The sequence below is a fragment of the Notolabrus celidotus genome, chromosome 2, assembly GCF_009762535.1.
Source record: "Notolabrus celidotus isolate fNotCel1 chromosome 2, fNotCel1.pri, whole genome shotgun sequence".
Classification (NCBI taxonomy): domain Eukaryota; kingdom Metazoa; phylum Chordata; class Actinopteri; order Labriformes; family Labridae; genus Notolabrus; species Notolabrus celidotus.
The window spans coordinates 3,512,134-3,527,314 of record NC_048273.1 but is presented as its reverse complement, the minus strand read 5'-3'; the positions used below and the strand labels follow the sequence as shown (position 1 = coordinate 3,527,314).

General features: G+C 40.3%; 1 protein-coding gene and 1 non-coding gene across 2 annotated transcripts in view; both read right to left on the bottom strand.

Annotated features, from left to right (window-relative positions):
* The window catches only part of arid3a (AT rich interactive domain 3A (BRIGHT-like)), a 64,429-nt gene that overhangs the window by 12,074 nt on the left and 37,174 nt on the right, over nt 1–15,181 (bottom strand). The gene's annotated exons all lie outside the window — the stretch shown is intronic.
* On the bottom strand, nt 13,101–13,228 carry LOC117808566. Its single transcript, XR_004630369.1, has one exon. It is a non-coding gene; the product is annotated as a U6atac minor spliceosomal RNA (small nuclear RNA).

Here is a 15,181-nt window from a genome sequence, read left to right as displayed (position 1 = left end):
GCACCGGAAGTTTTATGCAAAAGTTTGATCAAGCGAGACAGTGGTGTGAACACCGGGGGCACTGTGAGTGATAAATGTGAAATCAGGAGGTGTTAGACCTCCTGGGGGCAGTCTGTGTTTTCCATAAAGGCTCTCTAATGTGGAATAATATGAGTAATATGATGTAAATAAAAAGCGTTAAAGGATATGAGCGTCTTTAACTCTTCTATAATGATCCATAACAGTTTGTTGTATGCATGTTAACATCTTTCTTTTATCTTTTAACTTCCTAAAAGTCAAACGAGGGACAGGAGATGAAACAAGCAACAGCTTTGATCGATATGCAAAACTTCTGCTGCTCCAGCTGTTTGCAGGAGGCGGAAGTTGCACTATGTAATATGCATCGTCCGTATCAAATACACTATATATATGTATATAAATAAAATAACTATCAGTAGGGTTCTTGATTGATTGAACACCAGTGAACATAATCCTGCAGCATGTTTGGACTGATATAGTTACAGCTGAAGTCTAATCTGAAGAACTCTGCACACTCTGCTCCTTCTGGTTGAATCTGTTTTGTAAAGATATGTGAGGTAGTCGTCTCCAAACAAACTTTATTTGATCCAGATTGCATGCTGCCTGATGCATGTGATAAATGCAAAATTATGCTGTTACAAAAAGTGTCCTTTAGTCCAACCATTCACCTTCTTTATGATGTGCGACCACTCAGTCAGCTGCATCACTCATCTGAGATAACATGTGACCAAAACCAACATGGCCGCCACTTTGGCTCACTTCAGGAGATTCTTTAAAAGCTGTGTTCTAAACGACAGCTACGTGAAAGCAGTGTTACTTAGCTCCATCAAAGCTAACGAGGCTAGCAGAAGGTCCAGAGAGTTTGAACTGTTTGTTTTTGGGACATTTTTGCCTTTATTGGAAAGGACAGCTGAAGAGAGACAGGAAGTGTGGGGAGCAGAGAGCGGGGGAAGACCAAGTGGCAACCTCCCGTCTAAAAATATGAGTCCAATGCGGAAGTGCTAAAAACTGCAGTTCATCGAGGATCCGCTTGAGGCTGGCTCCAAAGTACCAGAAACCACAAACACACCAATTCAAAGAAGCCGATCTTTACAGCAGAAATAAACATGTTTACAGCCTGGTTCAAAAAACAAGTGTAGTCTGGATAGCTCATTTCTCCATCGGCACACACTGTACGGGGGGTGATTTTTTTCATAACGTGGTAATTTCAAAGATATTGAGATTATGAGTCCTCCAATGAGAGGCAGTGTAGCTGTTGGCTAGGAGGCTCAAAACCCGCCTCCTTACGTCACACTATGGCTGCCGCCGCCGATTGGCCTCATAACAGCGCTTCAGGAACAGATGGGTGACGTCACTGATACTACGTCCATTATTTATACAGTCTATGGGGAGGACATGCAGCAAATGGTCATGGCTGGGAGACATACCTGCGACCGCTGCAACAAGGGCTATAGCCTCTGTACATGGAACACGCAGGCTTAGACTACTAGGCCAATGAAGGCCTTTATCCTGGACCTAGTCTACATGACTTCAGCACTCAAATGTACAACTTGTTGAGAAAACTAAACAGAAAAAGGGATTTGTTCATGTCGTCTGGAAGATCAACTACACAGAAAAGGTTCATCTTCATGCTGATGGTCTTATTTGCTCTTTTTGCAAAATGCAATCACAGATGTCTGGTCGGTCTTTTACAAGCAGCAACCTTCACCCGTGAGACATTACTAAATGTGGAAGAGTTAAAAACTGCCGTTCCTCATGTGTCCACTTGAGGCTGGCTGCAGGAACACTGGACACCACATACACACCCATTAAAAAAGTCATTTTTTAATTAACTCTTTTAGAAGAAAAGTATCAGAGTTTAAAATCCTTACAAGCTCAGAGGTCAGAACTACAGCTACTTGAAAGGGGTGTTATGTAGCTCTATGAAAGCTAACGCAGCTAGCACACGGACGAGAGTTTAACCGTTTGATGTGATTTTTAGTCGTTCAGTCATCAAACTTAAAATAAAATAATTCTGCAAAGTTGTCTTTCAGAAAGGCACTACTGATATAAACTCATTGCACCTTTACACTGGATTAAAAAAAGAAAGAAAGCATGAACGACTGTGAAAACATTCAGAGCAGCTCCACCAGGAGGACGAGCCTCTCCTGCTTTTTATCTGGTTTTGATGTTAGTGCGTAAATGAAAGGCCGGTCCACCTGAAGCCTGGTCTGACGGGGACGGTCGTCGTGGCCTCTAACCACTAACAGACTGTCCCTCATTGTGGCATTCAGCCCTCATTAGTGACACCGCGCTGCCATCAGATCTTATTATCTGGAGGGGAACAGAGGGGTGGGGTCTGTGGGGGTTTTAGGTGGATGGGAGCAGTGGGGGGATGTGGGCTAATGTACAGGCCTGCTGGAGGCAAAGGGGGAGTTTTAATTACAGGATGCATGCATTTCGTGAAGTGCCGCACCATAAATCTTGGAAATTACCCCCCCTGACTCCCATCCCCCCCCTGTATTACTTTATTTGCTCTCTCTCTCTCTCTCTCCTCTCTCTCTCTCTCTCTCTCTCTCTCTCTCTCTCTCTCTCTCTCTCTCTCTCTCTCTCTCTCTCTCTCTCTCTCTCTCTCTCTCTCTCTCCTGAACAAACAAACAAACATTTCCCCCGTGGTGTTTTCACAGCAGAGCTACGCCCAGGCCAAACGCAGGCCTTCAGATGCAGAAATAATAAAGTTTGAAACTCTGCAGTGAGCAAAACACCAGAAATAAGATCTCAGATTATGGACATGAAGTAATACGACATCAAGTGTTAGAGGAGAGGCGTCCACGCCATGATGGTTCATTCACACTGATTTAAAAAGGTGTCACTGCAGCATTATATTGACGGACGGCCGAGTGTCGATCAGTCTCACTGTTTCCCTGCCAACAGAAGGATCTGGAAGTCTCAAGTGAAGTGTCGTTGGTGTTAAAGTGCTCACTGTATCCCTCTCACTGATGCAGATCCAGTTTCAAGTCTCGTTCACTGATCACTCTCAACACCGATGTGGACACGGTCTCCTGAACAATACTCTAACACGAGTCTTCACATGTGTGAGCTTCAGTTTCTGTGTGCAGACCTCTGATTTCACTTTTATGATAAATCTGAGAAACAACAGAAATCAGGATACAGAGACGTTACCTACTCGTGCACGTCATATCAGGGTATTGAACTGTTTGTATTCACAGGTTATTTAAACCAGCAGCACAGTGAGTCTGTAGCTGGTGTATTATCAGGATAATGAAGTCTCAGTCACTTCATGTGTTTACTTAAAGCTCCTGTGAGGAGTTTCTGACAGCTTATGAAACACTGAATTTTCCAGTGATGCCTCTTTATGATCTACAAGAGCAAACAAGACGTCAACAAAGACTCTGAATATTTCTGTAGTGATCTTTAATGCCTGTAAACACTGTGAGGGGGAAGAGTTACAGCAGGCCTTCTGTTTTACTTTTCCCTCTTCACAATGAGAGACACATTAGACTGTCGAAGGACAACAAGATGGGTTCATTCATGCTCAGGACAAACTCAGCACAGAGACATAAGAGGCAGCGCTCTTATAATATGATTTAGTGATAGTCCTGACATAAAAAATAACAGATGAACAGAACGTTACTGATAGATGTTAGAATACTAGACTGTGATCTAGCACCTTGAACACTCCCCAACTCAAACTCCTGACATAGTACAGATAATATTTTACTTTATTTAATTTGTTTATTCTATTATATAATCATTATCATATTAATTATTAGCTTTTTATTTATTTATTGTGTTTTTTTGTATATATGATTACTAATATCATAATACTTTTTTAGTCTATTTTATTTTATATTTGTATTATTATTATACTTTTGTATTCATTGATTCTATTATATTTTATATACAATTATTGTACATTTGTGTTTATTGATTCTATTTTATTGTATATATTGTTATCATGATACTATATTTTATTTTTTGATTCTATCCTGTTTTATATATTTTTAATCATCATTTTTTTTACTGTTGTATTAACTGATTCTGTTTTATTTCATATATTATTTTAATTATTATATTTTTTTATTTATTGTGTATTTTTCATTTTGCATATTATTTAAATTATTATATTTTTTATTGATTTATTCTATTTTATTTTATATATTATAATTTATATTATACTTTTTTATTATTGCTCCTATTTTATTTCATAAATTATATTATATTATTTGTATTAGTAGTATAATTATTTTTATTACTAATAATAATGTTTTTTTATTTTTTATTTTTTTAGATTTGAGAGTCCACCTGTGTGTGGATGAAAGTGTTTAGTTCTTTATGTCCTTTTATTATTGTACCTGATACTTAATTTGTGTGTTCTGTCCTGTGTTTGTGCACATACACATGTGATGATATATGTTTATTAATATATATGTCTACAGTTGTTGGAATCAATAAGAACAATGTTTGAAAAAAACAATGTGGTTGTAATCAAACTCAGACTCAGATCAATAATCAGAGAAGAGAAAGAAAGGACCGAACAGAAAACAAACGGTGTTCTTGTTGTGGTGACAAATGCACACATCACTCCTTCTTCTTCTCTTTCTTTAAAACATGTTGACCTGTGGTTGGAAAGAAGCCGGTAATGGACCCGTGGCATTATGGAGAGTAATAGCTGCTGTGGGTCTGACTCTTCAATCAGGATCCTGTCTGACCGGCAGGACCACCACCCAACCCAACACCACCCAACACCACCCACATTCATTTCAACGCTCTCCTTCTATCTGTCTGCATCTCTCCTCCTCTTTTCCCACGTTGTATTTTCTCTCTTCACTTATCCATCATCTTGTATGAGTTCCCCTCACTTCCATCCCGTCTCCCCCTCTCTCATGGCTCCATGTATAACCCTTGTGTACATTACAACTCCCCTGCTGCCCTGAACCGTACACCCGCATATACACACAACATGTATACACACACATGAACACGTATACAGAGTGACTTTATCAGGCTGAGGTGGGTGTGGTTTTTGTAGGCCTCTATAGGTTTTCGTGTGTATAGTACGAGCCGGGGCAGGGGGCCCCTCCTGGATTAAAGCTCTGCTGTTCAGATAAACTTCAAGAAACAAGATAAACCACCAGAAACTGGGCCAACTGGTAACGCTGGGAGGCACTTCACACCCCTTCACCAAACACCCTGACGTGCAAAGAACATTAATCTGAAGGGCTGACTGACGATTGAGAGGTTTTATTTTGTTACTTTTTCAAACTAAATTGAATAAAAACAGCAAAAGATCTCAAAGTAAAGACTGTGTGGAGTGGAAAGTTAACCAAAGCCTGTCAGGTTAGCTGCCACATTTTAACAAGTAGCCTTTATACTGCTGTGTGATAGTTTCACCACCCCGGCCCTGTATGTAGGTCAGCGACAGAGCGTCTGCAGATAAATTATAAACAGGCCTGAGACTCGCTAAACAGAGAGGTTTTATTCTGCAAATAATCAGTAACCAAAGAGCAGCCTGTTGCTGCAGCCATCAAAGCAGAGCTGCTGCTGGAGGAAGGTAATACAGTAAGGGGGTGCATGTGTGTGGGAAAGACAGAGAGAGGGACAGAGAAGCACAGAGAGAGAGAGAGAGGGTGGAGGGGAGGGGTCCACTTCTCTCTTAATGCAAATGGCAGTTAGCGAGCCGGCAGCACACGAGTGTCACATAGCACATAATAGAGGCTCTGCAACTGAAAACCAAAACTGAGAGGGGAGCGGTGGTATCGTCTACACGCTCCCTTACACCTGCCAATCACCTCCATCATGTCCAGGCCGGGCGGACGCACACACACAAACACGGGAGGGGTCAAAGTTAAAAGAAAGGAGTGTGTGGGAGAAGTAGAGGCTGGAGGGAGGGAGGGTGTCAGGTTTTAAAGAGAAGCTGCTTTTTTATTCAAGTGCACAGAAACTTTTTTCTCTGACGATGTAAGCGGCCGTAGAGAAAGGTTTTGCATGATGTGAACTACAGGATTCTTATTGTTGAATGTGCTGATGTGTGTGTTGTGTAATAAAGACATGTAGCTACGTTGCAGGCTGCATTCCTTCCCCTCCTTTGCATAATGTGTGTTTGATTTAATGGCTGTCTTTGTGTGTTTTTTCTTTTCTGCAGCAGAAACTGAGACTAAATCCTCTTTAACCAAATGTCGGAGGACCAGTTTCACAACTTGTATTAATCTCAGGAGTCCATGAGTGCTTTTTTTCTCATGAAGGAGATTAGTATGAACTTGCTTTGGACCTGCCTGACTCGCACAGCAAACTCTGCTTTCTCATATCTGTTAGATCCCTCCATGTCATGAAATGAACTCTGATTGAACAGGAATGAGAGCTTGTTTCTGAGCATGCAGAAGGCTAAAAAGAACCTGAAATGTAAACACACACATGTAAACATGAGAGTGGGGGATGGGAGTGTAGAGCCAGCAGAGGGAGGGGTGAGAGAGAGAGAGAGAGAGGGGGGGGTCTTGATGCGGCTCATGAACACATGATCAGCCATATTCAAACCCTGCATTGTTCCAGGCCAAAGCCCTTTTATGAGTGTCATTAATGCAGCAGAGCAAACACGAGCACCAGCAATGCATCGCTTCAGAGTTCCCACAAACAAAAACAAAAAGAGTCACAGCTTCGTGTTCATCCGATCCTGAACACAGGACGACAAACAGGAGCTGAGTTGTTGTTCCTCAGACGACTGATCAGAACACTAAAGTTCCACCAAATGAAAAAACAGGGTCAGCGTCGCAGTGACCCGATCACAGATCTGAAACCCTTATTTACTGCTCAGAGGAAGGTCAACAGTCAGGTGTTTATCATGTGATGAATATGGAGATTGAAGAAGGAACACATGATGCTGCTTTTTGTTTACTCTTGAGCTTTAAGTGTTTACTCAAAGGTGTGCTTCATCGTCCATTCTTATAATTTCTGTTCCTTTGTCCTTTGTCTAATTTTTGACATTATTATTCATTTATTTTTAATATTAATTAGTATTTTTATTCTCTTCTATATTTATTTGTTTTCTACTTTAAATTATTCTTATTCTTATTATTAGTTATCATTATAATTTTATTTTATTTTCATTATAAATGTTTTTTTCTCCTCTAATTATTTTCTGTTAAATTATTATTAATATCACTATTATTTTATTTTAATAATAATTGTGTATTCTCTTCTCTTTCTGTTCTATTTTAAATTGTTAAAATAATATATTTATTTATTATTATCATTTTGTTGTATTTTCATTATAACTTATTTTTCCTCTTCTCTATTTATTTATTTATTTATTTATTTCTATTTTCAATTATTATTATTTATTATTACTATACTTATATTTTATCTAAATTATTATTATTTTAATTATCTCATCTATTCATTTATTTTCTATTTTAAATTCTTAGAATTTTTATTATTTATTATTATTACATTTTTTTAATTGAATAATTTATACTCTCATCTACTCTATATTTGCAACATGTGTAAGTGTAAAATCTGCATACCAGAACTTTGCAATATTTATCAAGTACCTTAATGTACTCACTGCTATATTCATTTTATTATCATTCTGTTGTTTCCTTTAAAAGAAAAACAGCATTGAGTAAAAATTCAGATCTTTAAAAAAACAACAACAATGATGGATTTCATCAGAATAAAAATGTTGTGATGGAGTTATTTGATGCATTAACACTTTTATAAAGGAACAGTGATATTTCCTGTGTAATGTCAGAGAGGAGACGATGTTCAAAGTGAAATATCTCACAGAGGTCGATGAGCTGATGAGTTCAATCCTTTAGCTTTGTGTCTAAACAGTTTTTTTCTGTGTACAGAAGGAATTTCACTGAGTGACGTTTGACCATAATCTGATTTTTCTGCACTCTGAATTCTGAAGCTGTGATCTGGTTACCTTCATCAGAAACATGACTGAATCTTTTCACTGTTTCTGGGCTCAAAGATTTAAAAGGATGCACGTCGAAGTCAAACGATGAAAAAGTGAACAACATGTGTGTTGAAGGTCAGAAGAGAAGTGAAGGGTGTTCTTTTAATTGGGCTATTATGCTACACTTTATTCAAAGCTACTGTTTGTGTTTACTTTGGCGCCCCCTCTGGACAAAGCAGATGTTTCATCTTTCTGCGATCTCATCCTGAACATGTTTTTTATTTTCATTTTCACCTTTAATGGTTTGGACAGCTGAAGAGAGAGAGAGGAAATGCAGGGAGCAGAAAGCAGGGGAAGAGAAGCAAATAGTGGAGGCAGGGAGTTCAACCTGCGACTACTACCTGTCCGGCAGTCCTGCTCTGTGCTGCTTTCTGAAAACGCAACTGGTGTTTCTGGACAAGAGGGCATGGAGCCGGACCGGACATGGATCTGCTGGAAGTCCGATGTAAGAGGTGAACAGGTCTGTCTTTATAAGAGTGAAAGAAGACATTTCTGTATGTGCATCTTCAAGACGAGTTTGTAAGACATGTCAGTTGAGAGGATTCAAACACACACGTCACTTGTGAGATCTCTGCTGACTCCTAAGTAGATGGTTGTACAGCCGGATAAAAGAGGATTTGCATTGAAGGTTGTGTGTACGACTTCCTGAAAGACTGAGTAATGAAGGGCTGAATGACTTTAAATAGTAATGCATGTTTTGTTTGCCATTTTCATTTGTTCACCCGAAACAAAACAGGAACATGTTGCTACCTTCACAGGCCATCAGTCAAACTGTCTTTGACACATCGATACCGGCTCCAGAGTTTAAACTTGATAAGGACTTGTTGAGAAACCAGATATTAAAATGACGCACCAACTGATTTCTTAATCTGTTCGTTCTGCTTGACCGGTAAACAAAGAGCGTCAGCGTCTTGTAGTGACAGGCCCAGGGTCTTGTTTTTCTTTGTCTTTGTTGCTCCGGATCGTGTTTAGCTGCTGTTTGCACGACACTTTCCACAGATCAGCAGTTAATCAAACAATGAGCGAGCAGAGCTGTGACGCCTCTTTCCATCTAATGTGGAAACTCTGTGATATGTGCGTCTTCTCTGCCTGCTCAGCCGTGCTGCCTTTCACTCATCGTCAGGAGATCGTGAGTGTTAGGGACAAGGTATGAGAACTATTTCAGCTTGTTATCTGCTCTGCCCTCGAGGTTTTCACTCTGGAGGTAATCTAGGAGGAATTCCTTTCGACGTTTCTGATCATTTGCGTCATGTACTGGATGTGGTTCACATCTCAAGGAAACTAGCCAAAGTGCTTCATCAGTGAGGAATCAAGCGCTTCTTCATGCCTGTCGGGTTCATGAGCAAAAGAATCACCAAAATGAATCCCACTCTTTCACATTCAGACTTTCAGAAGTCCACCACACACTCATCTTCTCAAGACAGGATTACTGTAACTCTCTTTTAACTGGCATCAACAAAAAACACTCTCCCTCTCTAGGATCGATTTTAAGAATTTTATGGAACAGAACTTTAACTAAGAGCTGACCCGCTGCCTCAGATCCTCGGGTGGGAACCTCCAAAGTCTTAAATCTAAAGGGGACTTCCTGTCCCATTAAAGTTACTAACCAATGTGCATACAGGCCTGCTCATCGTAGCCAAAGTCTCTAAAAGTAGTATGGGAGGTTGAGCCTTCAGTTATCAGGCACCTCTCCTTTGGAATCATCTACCAGTCAGGGTCCGGGAGGCAGACACCCTCTCTACTTTTAAGAGTAGGCTTCAAACTTTCCTTTTTGATAAAGCTTATAGTTAGAGCTGGATCAGGCTTGGACCAGCTCTTAGTAATGCTGCTATAGGCTTAGACTTTGGGAACTGACACACTGGGATCCTGTCTCTCACTTTAACTCTTCCTGTCCCATTAAAGTTACTAACCATAGACCTTTCTGGAGTCCCTGAGCTCCCTTGTCTCGTAGGTTCCTCTGGATCTCTGCTGCTGTGGACGTGCCAGACTCCAGCTGCTACAACTACTACTATCCGTCTCACCACAATCATCTCTTATCAACACGATGTGTGTCTAACATGAGTCTGGTCCCACCCCAAGGTTTCTGCCTGCTAAAGGAAGTTTGTCCTACCAGCTGCTACAACTACTACTATCCATCTCACCACCATCATCTCTCTCTTCATCTCTTCCTATCCCTCTTCAAACCACAAGTCAGCCTCAGCAGATGTCTGTCTTACATGAGTCTGGTCCTGCTGGAGGTTTCTGCCTGTTAAAGGAAGTTTGTCCTTCAATCTGCTACAACTACTACTATCCGTCTCCCCACTATCATCTCTCTCTCTCTCTCTTCATCTCCCTCTATGCCTCTCTCCAACACGGTAGGTCTCAGTAGATGTGTGTCTAACATGAGTCTGGTCCTGCTGGAGGTTTCTGCCTGTTAAAGGAAGTTTGTCCTTCAAGCTGCTACAACTACTACTATCCGTCTCCCCACTATCATCTCTCTCTCTCTTCATCTCCCTCTATCCCTCTCTCCAACACGGTCTCAGCAGATGTGTGTCTAACATGAGTCTGGTCCTGCTGGAGGTTTCTGCCTGTTAAAGGAAGTTTGTCCTTGCCACTGTAACTTGCTAAATGCTGCAAAGTGCTCTGCTCATGGTGGATTAAGATGAGATCAGACTGAGTCCTGTCTGTGAGATGGGACTGGATCTTATCCGGTCTTGATGTTGGGTCTTTGTTAATAATAGAACATAGAGTACGGTCTAGACCTGCTCTGTTTGGAAAGAGTCTGAGGAGAACGTTTGCTGTGATTTGGTGCTTTATAAATAAAGGTTGATTGGTTTGTTTTTCTTGAAGAGTGGTTTTAATTTGTTGTTTGCACTCTCTCTTTGTTTTTATGTCCCCTGCTGTCTGTGGTTTTTAAAGGTTCTTCATTAATAAAGTTATTAATTAGTAGTTTGGATGGAGCGGACTTTAGAGTGACAGAAAGCACACGGTTCGTAATTTGGAAATGACTTCATATGTGTCTCCTGTGCCCTTCCCCATCCCCCGTGTGCACACAATTAACAGCAACAATAGAGCTGTCCCATTGCAGACGCAACGACCGGTGTTTTATTGACAGGCAGGATCAAACACATCATAATCCACACTGACCGGCTGACCCCGTAAGATTCAGCTGCATCGACCGAGGACGAGGAGCAAACAGAGAGACTTTTATCTGATGACATCTTATCGGCTGCAGACTGAGAATAATAGAATAAGAGAGCTAGAAGAAAACAGAGTGAAACAAAGGCAGTTTGCATAGCAGCTGAATAAAACCCCTGATTTGAATACTGGTCAAATGTGGCACAGTACCAAGCAACAGTGTTTGTAAACCACTGCAGCCATTTACAAGCTTCAGACTTTCAGATAAGCTCTGGATTTTACGTTGCAATTAATGGTGTTCTGTGTAAATTTGCAGCCACACAAAAAAAAGAATCTGCTCTGGGCCTGACCTCAAGAAATAAAGGGATGGGCCAGAGTAAGCGATCTTTGAGGACACTGAGTTTACAGTGTGAAATCTGTGACTGCAGAGCTTTGCCAAAGGATCTTAATGCTCGGCTCTATTTAATTATAACTGGATATAAAGTATCCCTCTGCTGACATGAGGAAAAGGTGAAACCCATTTGATGAGGACGGGACATCATATCAGAATGAGCACCATGCCAAACATACATGCACTCCATTCCTGGCAGCGACCGCCGGCTGACATGACGAGCAGATCTGGATAAGAATCAGGAATCACAGGCAGCTTCTCCAAAGCTCTCTGGAGTCTGTGAGCGGAGCACTAATGAGTAGCGGCACGGTGATGGATGCCCAAACGGGGCAGGGCAGAGAATCTGAGGGGAAGTGGGTGTAGCGGGAGTTAAGGATCTTAACCAGAGTGTTGAAAGAGAGAAAGTGATAGATACGACACAGAGCGTACGTTATAATTTAAATAATTACATCCTCACATGAAGCCTGTTGACTATACGCCCTCCAAACGCCACAGAGAGTCTGATAACAATCTAATGAGCGTTGTGAGAAAGCTGCAGGTATTTATTCAGCGCCAGAGCAGATGGCATGATAACATCAGTCTGAGGGCAGAGAGACGGAAACACAGATAGGAGAGGAGGGTGAGGGTGAGGGTGAGGGTGAGGGTGAGGGTTCAGAGGAAGGTGAAAGGAGAACAAAACATGCATGAGATATTTAATCTGTGCAAGGAAGAGGAGTGTTACACGGCTGCTCGTTATCAGTCGGGACGATGGATGGGCAGGGCATCAGATCAATGTTTGATTACGGGGTCTCAGAAACATATCTGGCACATGCAGCCCCATGCAGAGTGGATATCTGTCATGTGGCTCATCAGAGGATGTGATGATACAGCCACATGGCTGATCACCGCCCTGATCAATATGTGGAGTCGCTGCAGTTTGACCCCAAGCCCACGATTCGTCCTCAACATGGGGAGTGGGTTTTAAATTCTGAATACAGGGCGGCACAAAAATCAGACCACATGAAGAGAAACTCAAACACAGCTCAGATACTTCCTGGAGTCCAAAGTTTCTACACCCAGCTCTCTCGTCTGTATTCTTCAGGTCTGATGAATGTGCCTCTTGGCTGTCTGTGTACATACATTTACCTCGTTCTCCTGCCTTCGCTGAAGCATTAAGACAAAACTGGATCAACCGCTATCAGAGGAACAGCCTGAAACAGTTGATAGAAGATGTCTGATACCGATTACTAAAGATGTACGATACTGGATTTTTGAAAATGTCCAGCATGCTGATATTTTCAACCTCAACGTCATTAACCTGTGGAAGTCTGCATCTTCCACCACGCTGAACGGCTGCTTATCAAGAGCTTTACATTCAATAGTTTTCTCGTAACGCTCTTTAACCTTTGGGTGGTCCCTGTTATATTCCTCAGCTTTGTTGAAGGTCTGGAGTAAAGGCTGCCTGAAGCTTCTTTGTGCTAACTTTTCAGGAACTCAAACTGCTGCAGGATGATGCTCTAATTTGCACAATCAAATTAGTAGAGCTAAAGGAGTTGTTTTGCGGCCCCTCAGCAAACATCCACACGGACGACATGGTGAAGCTTGTTGTTGGTGCATAATGAATCTTTTATCTTCTTTTTAAAATCATGCTTAGAGATTTCACAAAGCAGGGGGCGATGCCTTAACCGTACATGTGTTGAAGGCCATGAGGGCCGATTCCATCGTTGTCAAGGGGAGCGCTAACCTTCTCTCCTTTCATATAACACACATGTGCATAATTAATGCGTCACCTTATCAGCCGAACGTATAGGCGGACATTTTCATATGAACTTAACTTAACATTTTAATGTTTTATCTGCTGTTGCTGATAATATTCTGATGATATTGTGCATAAGAATAAAAATACTTATAATAATGATAATAATAAATAATATAAACAAAACCAAAAATAATTATAATATATAAATGTTTATAATAATAATAATAATACTGATAATAAGAAAAACCTGAATAGTAATAAATAATAATATAACAAAAACAAAAACAATAATAATATATGTATCAATATGTATAATAATAATATAAATATGTATAATAATAATAATATAAATATGAATAATAGTCATATAAATTACTATTATAATAGCAATAATAATTTAAAAAATATATAATTATTACTTTTTATTATATATTACCTTTAAAAACAAATGTTTACAAAGTGCTTTGACAAACAAAGCATGGCAGGATTCAGGAGGATGACTAAATAAACCTTTAACAGAAAATTCCAACAATGCAAAAAACTAAATACAACACAAAAAGGTTCAAAATAATAAATACAAATCAAACAGAATAAAGTGATGAAACAGAAGAGCAATAAATCATTGTTATATAGGTTTTTAAAAAAGGCATTAAAGAACAATAAAAAGGTTTTAAGAAGAAGTCGACATCACATCAGAGAAAATAGAAAAAGCTAGATTAAGAACATTCAAAGTATAAAATAAAAAAGTAATAAATAAATTAGTTAAATAAATAAAAAACATGAAATATGAAATAAATTAAAAAGATTAAGTCAAATAAAAGCAAGTCTGTAAAAACTGAGTCTTACTAACAAGGCGGCTAGTTTCTTTCTATCAAAATTTCGATGCTTATGTTTACTAAGTGTTCAAAGTTACATGGTTGAAATTCACCACAGGTTTGCAAACAACACGGCTGCCACAATTTGGAATTTAAAGTCAGATTTAGTTCTGAATTTGGAACTGAGGGACAATCACATCTATCGACCCGGCACTCCATAAAAGGAGTGGTTCCCCCGGCTGTGTTCACACTGCTCAACAAACACGTCAAACATGTTTAAATTAAAAAAGAATAAAGAAATAATTCTGAAGAAAGAAGATAAGACAGCTGCAATCAACCAGAGCATGCCACTGAGTGTCGTTAAAGAGTGAGCATTAGCCGAGGTCTGAAATTAGCACACGTGTAATTAGTGCGCAGCCTTCATATGCTGTTAGTTTCTCCCGCGGCTTACTTGCTGCGACATGTTCGAACATCTGCAGTGAAAAAAAGCCCATTATCGGTCCTTATTGGTGTGAAATCAGAGCAAGCAAGGTTAAGAACCAGCGTTTGCTTGTGTGGTGTCAACAGAGCCAGACGCCTCAGCCCCCTGCTGCTCACACACAATAACAGAAGGTCAGGCATTATCATACAAACAGGACTGAGCTGCTGCAGTGTTGTTCCACGGGTCAAAAGTGCCTCAAAGATTATGGATCAAAGCACTCACAGGGTCTTTTATGACACAATGTGAGAGACGTGTTCCCTGCTCTTCATAATATTGGAACTATTGATCCCGCAGGCGGGATTCAGACCTTGGAAATGTGCAGCCAAGTATCTTTATCTGTGTTTGAGCAATGTCATAATTGATTCTTTAAGAATGAATGCTTTCGACACAAGGTACCTTTTCAGAGGCGTGCAAAGGCGACAGCACACATGCTCAGCTTTTGTTCTGATGAATGCCCTTCACGGAGTCCACATATGACAAGATGTCACTTATGGCTTTTGTTTGTTGACTATGCCGACCATTCAGTGCCGATCTTCTCTTGTGCCTCTGCGCTGAGACACAAGGCTACAGAAAAAGGTTTCTTACACTGAGGCAGAAAAGCCAAGAAGGAAGATGAACAAGCACCTGGATTTCTCTTTAGAGAGGAAGAAAAGAGGGATCATAA